An 8,348-nucleotide genomic window follows, 5' to 3' on the forward strand; every position below is an offset into this window, starting at 1 on the left:
ACTAGTATCTTATGTAGTTTACATCTTTGTATGCAAGTTATAGGCTTAATACCTTGGAAACACCTTTGCATGTATAATTAGTGAAAACATAGATCCAAGGTATTTAGGGTTGTATGTGTACCATAGGATGTTGTATTATACTAAAACCCAACAGTGATATTAAAGCCATGGGTTGTTTTCATGTTATACTTGCTAAAATAGCTTAAAAATCGAAAATTCTGGCTTTCTGGGCACTGGACTCGCCGAGTCCACTGATGGACTCGCCAATTCCATGAACAAAATCATCCAACTCGTCGAGTTGGTTCATGCACTCGGCGAGTTGGACCCCCATACAACATATTTTTGACTTTTAAGGTTGGAATTGGACTAGAATCATTACCCTAAGCTGTTTTTTAACTTATAAACCTGTTTTTGATGTGGTAATGATCATTCTAATCCAATTCAAAAGATAATTGTCATAAAATTCATGTTTTGTATTAGTTTAATGGTTAGGCTAATTACATGAAAGTTGGTTGATTTGAATTATCTTGTTCATACGAGTTTAATCTAGATCATAGTTTTCTTGACATGTTTGTTAGTTGAATTGATGATCTTAATGTGTTTTTAATGGATTCCATAACTTGTCCTCAAGTTATGGAAAACCAAAAGTTTTGTGTTAAGTTTTCATTAAAAACCATAGGTTACACATTGGAAGAGTTCTTTTGTCATAAATTGTTTTATGAACTCCATAACTTGTCCTCAAGTTATGGATGTTCAAGAGTCTCTTCATTAAAAGTTTTTTAAGTCCTTCATTAAACTCATATGTTGTGGAATTGAAAAGTTTTTGAATTGTTCAAAACTTGCCCTCAAGTTTTGGAATTTGTAAAGTTACCCCCATGTATACTTTAATTCCAAGTTAGACCCTTAGAATTTTGAAGTTTAAAATTCAACCCTTATACTATTATAATATTAATGGTTAATATGTATATATATGTATAGGAACAAAGTCGTCTTACCGTTAGTAGGCCTCATTCACGAAGCCGGTCTATAAGGGGGTATATGGTTACAACCTATAAAATGGCAGTTTAATGGGTGTCCACTCTCACCCACCGCTTCCTTGACTTGTGGAGGGTCGTTAGCCGAACGGGTAGGACAATGACTTTAATTCTCATTAAAATTATAATGATTATTATAAAGTAACTAAATGTTTTATAAATTCCCAATCTTAGTTACTTTAGGAAAATGTGAATTTGGTGCTAACCCATGATATTTACACTTTGTACCTTACCAAGTCGTTAGTGGAGCGTGTGTGGTTAACGGGCACACTAACATGGACTAGTAAGAGTGGCGAAGGGTAACTTAATGTTTATCATAGATCGGTGGAGCGCGTGTTGTTAACCGGCACATCGATTAGGTGATAAAATTAAGGGTACCAACTTAATGTTTCTCCATCTTCTCCAATTATTCTCCCTAACCCACAAGTTCTTGAATAGTTCAAGGTCACTCAAGCCCTATTGGCAAGCAAAGTCTATTAATGCTCACATCTTGAAGATGAATTCACTTATTGACAAGCCGTGAGCGTTGGGTGTCAATGTTTTGAGGAAGTTGGTTATTGACTGGGTTCTTCAGTCACTTTCTAAGTCACATAGTGAGTTCCTTTAGGAGTACTATGTGATGGACCATGACATGACCCTTAATGATCTTACCTATTTGTTTGATGTTGCTGAATCAGCAATGATTTGGAGCACCGGTAAAGCAAATTTGATTGGAAGATCGAATTCCCAAACTTCCATGGACATTGACAATGGTAACATTGGAAATCCAGAAAAGCTTTCTCTTCGCAATGGAAAGGGATCGGCCATAGTCAACTTGGTTGACCAAATGGTAAAGAGAAAGGCTAAGTCTGAGATAGTCCCGTGTATCATTCCCAAAGAGTCCATATGTTTCTGTTGCCAAAGGAAGGGGCATTGGTTGTGACGCTGCCCTATTTACCTGAAAGATCATAAGGCTGGTAAAGCCAAAAAGATTTGACTCTACTTCGGGTAAAGTCCGCTATATAACTCTATTAAGTTACTATTCTGAGATTCTTATTACATGATGCGACTAAGACACATGTTGATGTTTTAAGAATCAAAGAAAAGAGGAAGCTTAAAGGAAGAATATGTTGATTCTGATCGCGAAGATGGATTTCGATCGCATGGTTCGGAGATCAGAATTTTGAGCTGTTGCTTAAGAGTTGTGATAGATTGCTTAGGAATAAATAACAACATGTTTTTCATATGCATTTGCATTGTAAGGATAAGTTTTTCCGCAAGTTTTAAAATAATAGAAAAAAAGTTTTAATTTTATTTATTTTAAATATCCTTACAATGGCATTTATGAAAAAAAATTGTTGTTTATATGATTCCATTGATAGCAATATTGGAAAAATGTATTTGATTCTTTCGTTTGTGGTAGTGTCATAATTTACCAAATAAGGAAAGATTCTCATCACCCAAGTTTCAGTTGGATAGAAACTTGTAATCATGCAACTTGTATTGTATGATGAATGAGAATTTTCATCTTTGGAAATTTAAGACTAATTCCTTGAGCACATGTATATGTGAGTCAAGTGAAGGATTAGGGGATCGGGAACACTTGAGTGTGCTCTGGTCAGGTCCACCACGGAGAACGATAAGACTATTCATCATGATTTACTAAAGTTTAGTAAATATGGTTATGCTTAAAAGTTTAAGTGTAATTCTGAAACATTGGAAAAGTTTCAATGTAAGGCAGAACGGATGAGAAGAATCAAATTAGGCAGAAAGATAAAAGTTTCTCCAATCTGAAAATATAGGAGAGTACTTGAGTATCTTGTTTTATGATTATCTTAGTGATTATGAAATCATATCACAATTGATTCTCTAAGGACATCTTAGTGCATTTGACTAAGAAGAGGAATAGTGAATTGTTGAAATGGTTAAATCAAAAGATGAATCATACTTCGTTCCAAAATTGAGTCATAGTGTAATACTCCAAGATTGTAATTTGAGTGACAAAATCTTAAGAAAGGTTTAAAACACTTGTCAAATGTAGAATGAGATGGTTCTTATTATTGTACATTTGAAATTGGCAAGTTGTGATGACTTGGATAAGACAAAGACCAACTAAGACCAATTGTGTGAAGTGTTTTTCTTGATAAGAATCCGCACTAACTCTTGAATATTTGTTAGTCAAGGAATGGTTCTTGACAAGAGAATCTTATATGTCAAGAGGACAGTGGGAATCTTAAAGGTCTTAAAAGTTTCAAAAACTAATCAAGGGTGAAACCTATTGTTTATCACTGGCACACGACTTGAGGCTTGTAACCTATCGTGTTGACATATTCTTATTTTTGTGCTCATTCCAGTTAAACTTGACTATGCATGTGAGTTCTGTGAGTTCTCAATTGTTTGCATAACAACCTGGAAGCAATGGTAGGCCCTTGTGCTACCAAATGGCCAGAAGTTAAGATTGCACAAGTTCAGTCCATATGAGTTTGGATTTGTCACTAACCTTCCCTTGTGGTTATGACAAATTCAAATGGATAGGAACACATACACCATAACAAATCTAAGTGCCATAAGGTTTCTCTTCGATTCATGAAAAATGATGGTGTGGAAATGCTTTCACTAAGTAGATTTTAGGAAGATAGCAATTGTGATATCTGCATTCTCAAAGTCGTTAGTGGAGCGTGTGTGGTTAACCGGCACACTAACATGGACTTGTGAGAAATGGCAATGGTCTAAACAATTAAGACTATGATTACGGCATCCCTTTTCATAGTTCTAAAAATTGTTTAGACACTCATATGAGCTGTCTAAGGAAAAGTGTATGATTTTGATAAAGTTTTATCAAAGCATCTTGTATCAGAAATCTGAACTTTGGTAAGAAAGTCAATAAAGTATTGATTTCTAGAAGTCCAGCTGATTTCTAGATACATGTCAAAGCTAGTGGGAGCATAAGTGTTATGCTAATAATTATCATGTAAGTGGGAGCATGATTATTATGTTAACTGTTAATTATAGAAAACAAAAAGGTTTCAATTGGGAAAAGTTGGTTTGCTATAATTAAGGGAGAGGAAATTATACTTCATTTCAATTCTAAAAGCTTAGATTGAGATTTTGATCATCTTTAGTCAAGGATATATATATGAATTTTATGTTGGAATGGTTCAACATAAGGAAATTCTATATATATTGTGTTCTCAAAATTCGATTATGATTACGGCATCCCTCTTCATAGTCAAATTTTGAAAACATGGCAAATAAAAATATTGTAGCAAAAGACTGGTCTATGATCACTTCTTTATGTGAGACATCATGAATCGTGTCCCATATGCTTTGGATATAGGATCGATTACATGTGCTATAATATTTATCCTTTCTAAATATTATAACACATGTAATCAATCCTATATCTGAAGCATATGGGACACGATTCATGATGTCTCACATAAAGAAGTGATCACAGACCAGTCTTTTGATACAATATTTTTATTTGACATGTTTTCAAAATTTGACTATGAAGAGGGATGCCGTAATAATAATCTAATTTTGAGAACGCAATATATATAGAATTTCCTTATGTTGAACCATTCCGAATGGCTAAGGCATTAAGAGGGAAAAAGATCTAGAATTGGATATGACTAAAATGATTAAGCAATTGTCGAGGACAATCTAAGGTTTCCAAAGATTGGTTGCTCATGGACAATTGGAAGTATAGTGTTAAATTTTTGGAAAGTACCATATTGACATATTCTGAAAAGAGGCAACTCTTGTTCAGAAGTGATAGTCAAAATGGGAATATGCAAATGTTTCCATAGGCGGAAGTTATCCATTAAATCTGTGGAAGATTAGAAAACTTAATGCAAGAAGGATGTTCAAAGCAATGTATTTGAATTTGAGACTTCGTTTCCATGGAATTGCTCTCCATTGGAATACTCTGTAATGTCTGTTGGCAAGTCTTTGTGTCTTTGTGCATAGTCATTACAAGAGGATCAATGCATATAAGTTCAGAATCTAACAGATTTCAGTAAGTGGCAGGAATTTGGAATTCTTACATTTACAATAAGGATTTGGGATTGTGAAATGAGCATCATTGGAATCATGTTCAATTGGTCTATTTCACACAGTAAGGATCATAGACAAACATAGTGTGCATGCTTGGAGCATGGCATGACTATTGTTTTGATTCAAGTATAAAGTTGATTATTTGAAACATTATACAATGAATAATGAGTAATCAATATGGTGTTTAAATAAAAGGTGTTTTATTTACTCTCAAAGTGCTTGGGACCATAGAGTGATTAGTATTATGTCTTGTGTTTCACTTTGCATGTTTTGACTTCCAGAATAGCGAGGTTATTCTTTCCAAATGACTAAGTTATTCAAATTCTCTACAGTCGGTCATATGTTGGAAGTAGGTATGAACCAAGACTGTCATGAAGTTGGTTGTAGATGTCTAAGGTGTTGGACAATACAAAGAGTTGCTACAACATTCATGAGTGCTCATAAGTTCTGAGTATTGGATTAAACCCACACTCATTTGACTCACTTCATGGATTTTATCACGAGTGATCATGAGATGATAATATCATATATTCTTCAAACCTAGAGATATGAGTTGTTGACTATGAGTTGGTTGTACATTGATTGTACGAAAACGCATCAGTAACTTGATGTTATAAAACGTGACTTTATGTATGATTCAACAAGTAGTTAGTACAAGCATATGAGTCGAAGTTTATCCATTCCTTTTACCCCTGGAGGGATAAAAGCGATATATGTGCGCCCCTTGATGATTTAGTGATGACAAACGTAAGTGCTCGGGCGGGCCTGGACTGATTTGATTTGTTCAATTAGTCAGTCGTCATAAATCAGAAATCGGGAAACAAAAAATGGACAGAGAGAATGATTATAATTCATGTCTCAGTCCATATGATATCTAGAATGGAGGAATATATCATCCCTTATCTAATGGACCTGTCATTGACTTGGTCAGAGTTCGACAATGGCTTTTAAGAGCTACGATTGCTAGTCGGGATCTTGGAGTCATACATAATAATAGTTTTAGACTTATCCAAGTGGGAGACTGTTGGATTAGATGTCTAAGCCCATAACTATTATCGGTATGTATTCGACCCGAGAGTAGCATGGTCCATTTGGGTTGCATATCATCAGGACAATTGGTTAGGATGGACTTTTGAGGGAAGAGGTTATATATGATTTATTAATATATTATAAGTTCTAATATATTAATATGAAATCATATGTTTTAATTAGTGTTGATCAAGAATTAATTTGGAATTAATTTAGTGATCAAAAGATACTAATTAAATCTATGGGGACTAATTATGGTAATTAGTTATATTTATATGTGTTGGGCTTATGATCCAAGTTGGACCAAGTTTATGTATGGATACATAAAGAGTTGGGCCATATGAATCATGGATCATAAAACCCATGGGTATGGGTTTGGGTTATACCCATGACTCTTAGAATTCAACACATATAAATACATATATGATGACCTAAAACCGCCAACCCTAGTGTGTGTGCGTGTTCTTGGAGTTCATGAAGGTTTTAGAGTGCATGGAGATTCTCTCTCAAGTCCTACCTTTGTCCTTGATGTGTTGTGACTTCATTTGAGGCTTCCACACTATTGGGGCTAAGCTCTTAAGGCCAAATGCAGCAAGACTTCCAGCCATATGAAAGGTATGTTACACTAACTAGTATCTTATGTAGTTTACATCTTTGTATGCAAGTTATAGGCTTAATACCTTGGAAACACCTTTGCATGTATAATTAGTGAAAACATAGATCCAAGGTATTTAGGGTTGTATGTGCACCATAGGATATTGTATTATACTAAAACCCAACATATATCTCCTATGTCATGGATACCCCGGATAAGGGTAAGGCGACCATGGATGATGTACTTATTATGCGGGATTACCCGGATGTATTCCTGGAGGATTTCCCCGGGGTGCCTCTGGATAGGCAGGTAAAGTTTAGGATCGATCTGGTTCCTGGTGCGGCTCCGATAGCCAAAGCACTCTGTCGGTTGGCTCCTCCCGAGATGCAGGAGTTGTCTACACAGCTGCAGGAGGTGTTAGACAAGGGATTTATTCGGTCGAGCAGGTAGCCTTGGGGAGCACCGATTCTGTTTGTGAAGAAGAATGATAGGTCTCACTATATGTGTATCGATTACCGAGAGTTGAATAAGGTAACAGTGAAGAACCGTTATCCACTCCCGATGATTGATGATCTTTTTGACCAGCTTCAGGGTGCATCTTGGTTCTCCAAGAATGATTTGTGATCGGGTTATCATCAGATGCGGGTCAGTGATGAGGATGTGCAAAAGACCACTTTCTGGACTTGTTATGGTCATTACGAGTTCGTGGTGATGCATTTTGTGCTCGCCAATGCTCCAACCACGTTCATGGATCTCATGAACCGCGTGTGCAAACTGATGTTCGATCGGTCTGTGATAGTATTTATTGATGATATCTTGGTTTATTCAGCAACATGAGGAGCACTTGAGGGAAGTGCTGGAGACTCTCAGGAGGGAGAGACTTTTCGCAAAGTTCTCCAAGTGTAAGTTCTGGTTGCGCGAGGTGCAGTTCATGGGGCACCTTGTCAACCAGAAGTGTATTCTGGTCGATCCGGCCAAGGTTGAGGTCGTGATACGGTGGGGGGTTTCGGGGTCTCCATCTAAGATTCATAGTTTTCTTGGTTTGGCTGGTTATTATTGGAGATTCATCCAGGATTTCTCCAAGATAGTTGTTCTCTTGACCCGACTAACCAAGAAGACAATTACTTTACGCTGGAGGTCTAAGCACCACGCAGCTTTCGAGACTTTGAGACATCGGTTGTATGAGGCGCTGATTCTAACCCTGCCAGAGAGTGTTGATGATATCGTGGTTTATTGTGATGCTTCGATCACATGTTTGGTGGCATTGCTGATGCAGAGAGGTTGCGTGATCACTTACGCTTCGAGGCAGGTGAAGTCTCATGAGGCGAATTATCCAACGCACGATTTGTAGTTGGAGGCCATGGTTTTCGACCTCAAGATTTGAGGACATTACCTCTATGGGGTCCGTTGTACTATTTACACGGATCACAAGAGCCCGAGGTACTTGATGGACCAGCTGAATCTGAATATGAGGCAGTGTCGATGGTTAGATGTGGTGAAGGATTATGGAACTCCCTTATTCCGAGAGTTCAAGGATTGTGGAGCTCTTGAGTTCATTGGGGCTAAGGACCCCACTACTAGCCGTCACTGGATCGCTGACTGAAGAATGCTCAGCGGACGAGTTTTTTTCCCTGATGAGACAAAGGTGGGATTTG

This window comes from Lactuca virosa, chromosome 3, assembly GCF_052849685.1.
Source record: "Lactuca virosa cultivar CGN04683 chromosome 3, Lactuca_virosa_CGN04683_v6, whole genome shotgun sequence".
NCBI classification, from domain to species: Eukaryota; Viridiplantae; Streptophyta; class Magnoliopsida; order Asterales; family Asteraceae; genus Lactuca; species Lactuca virosa.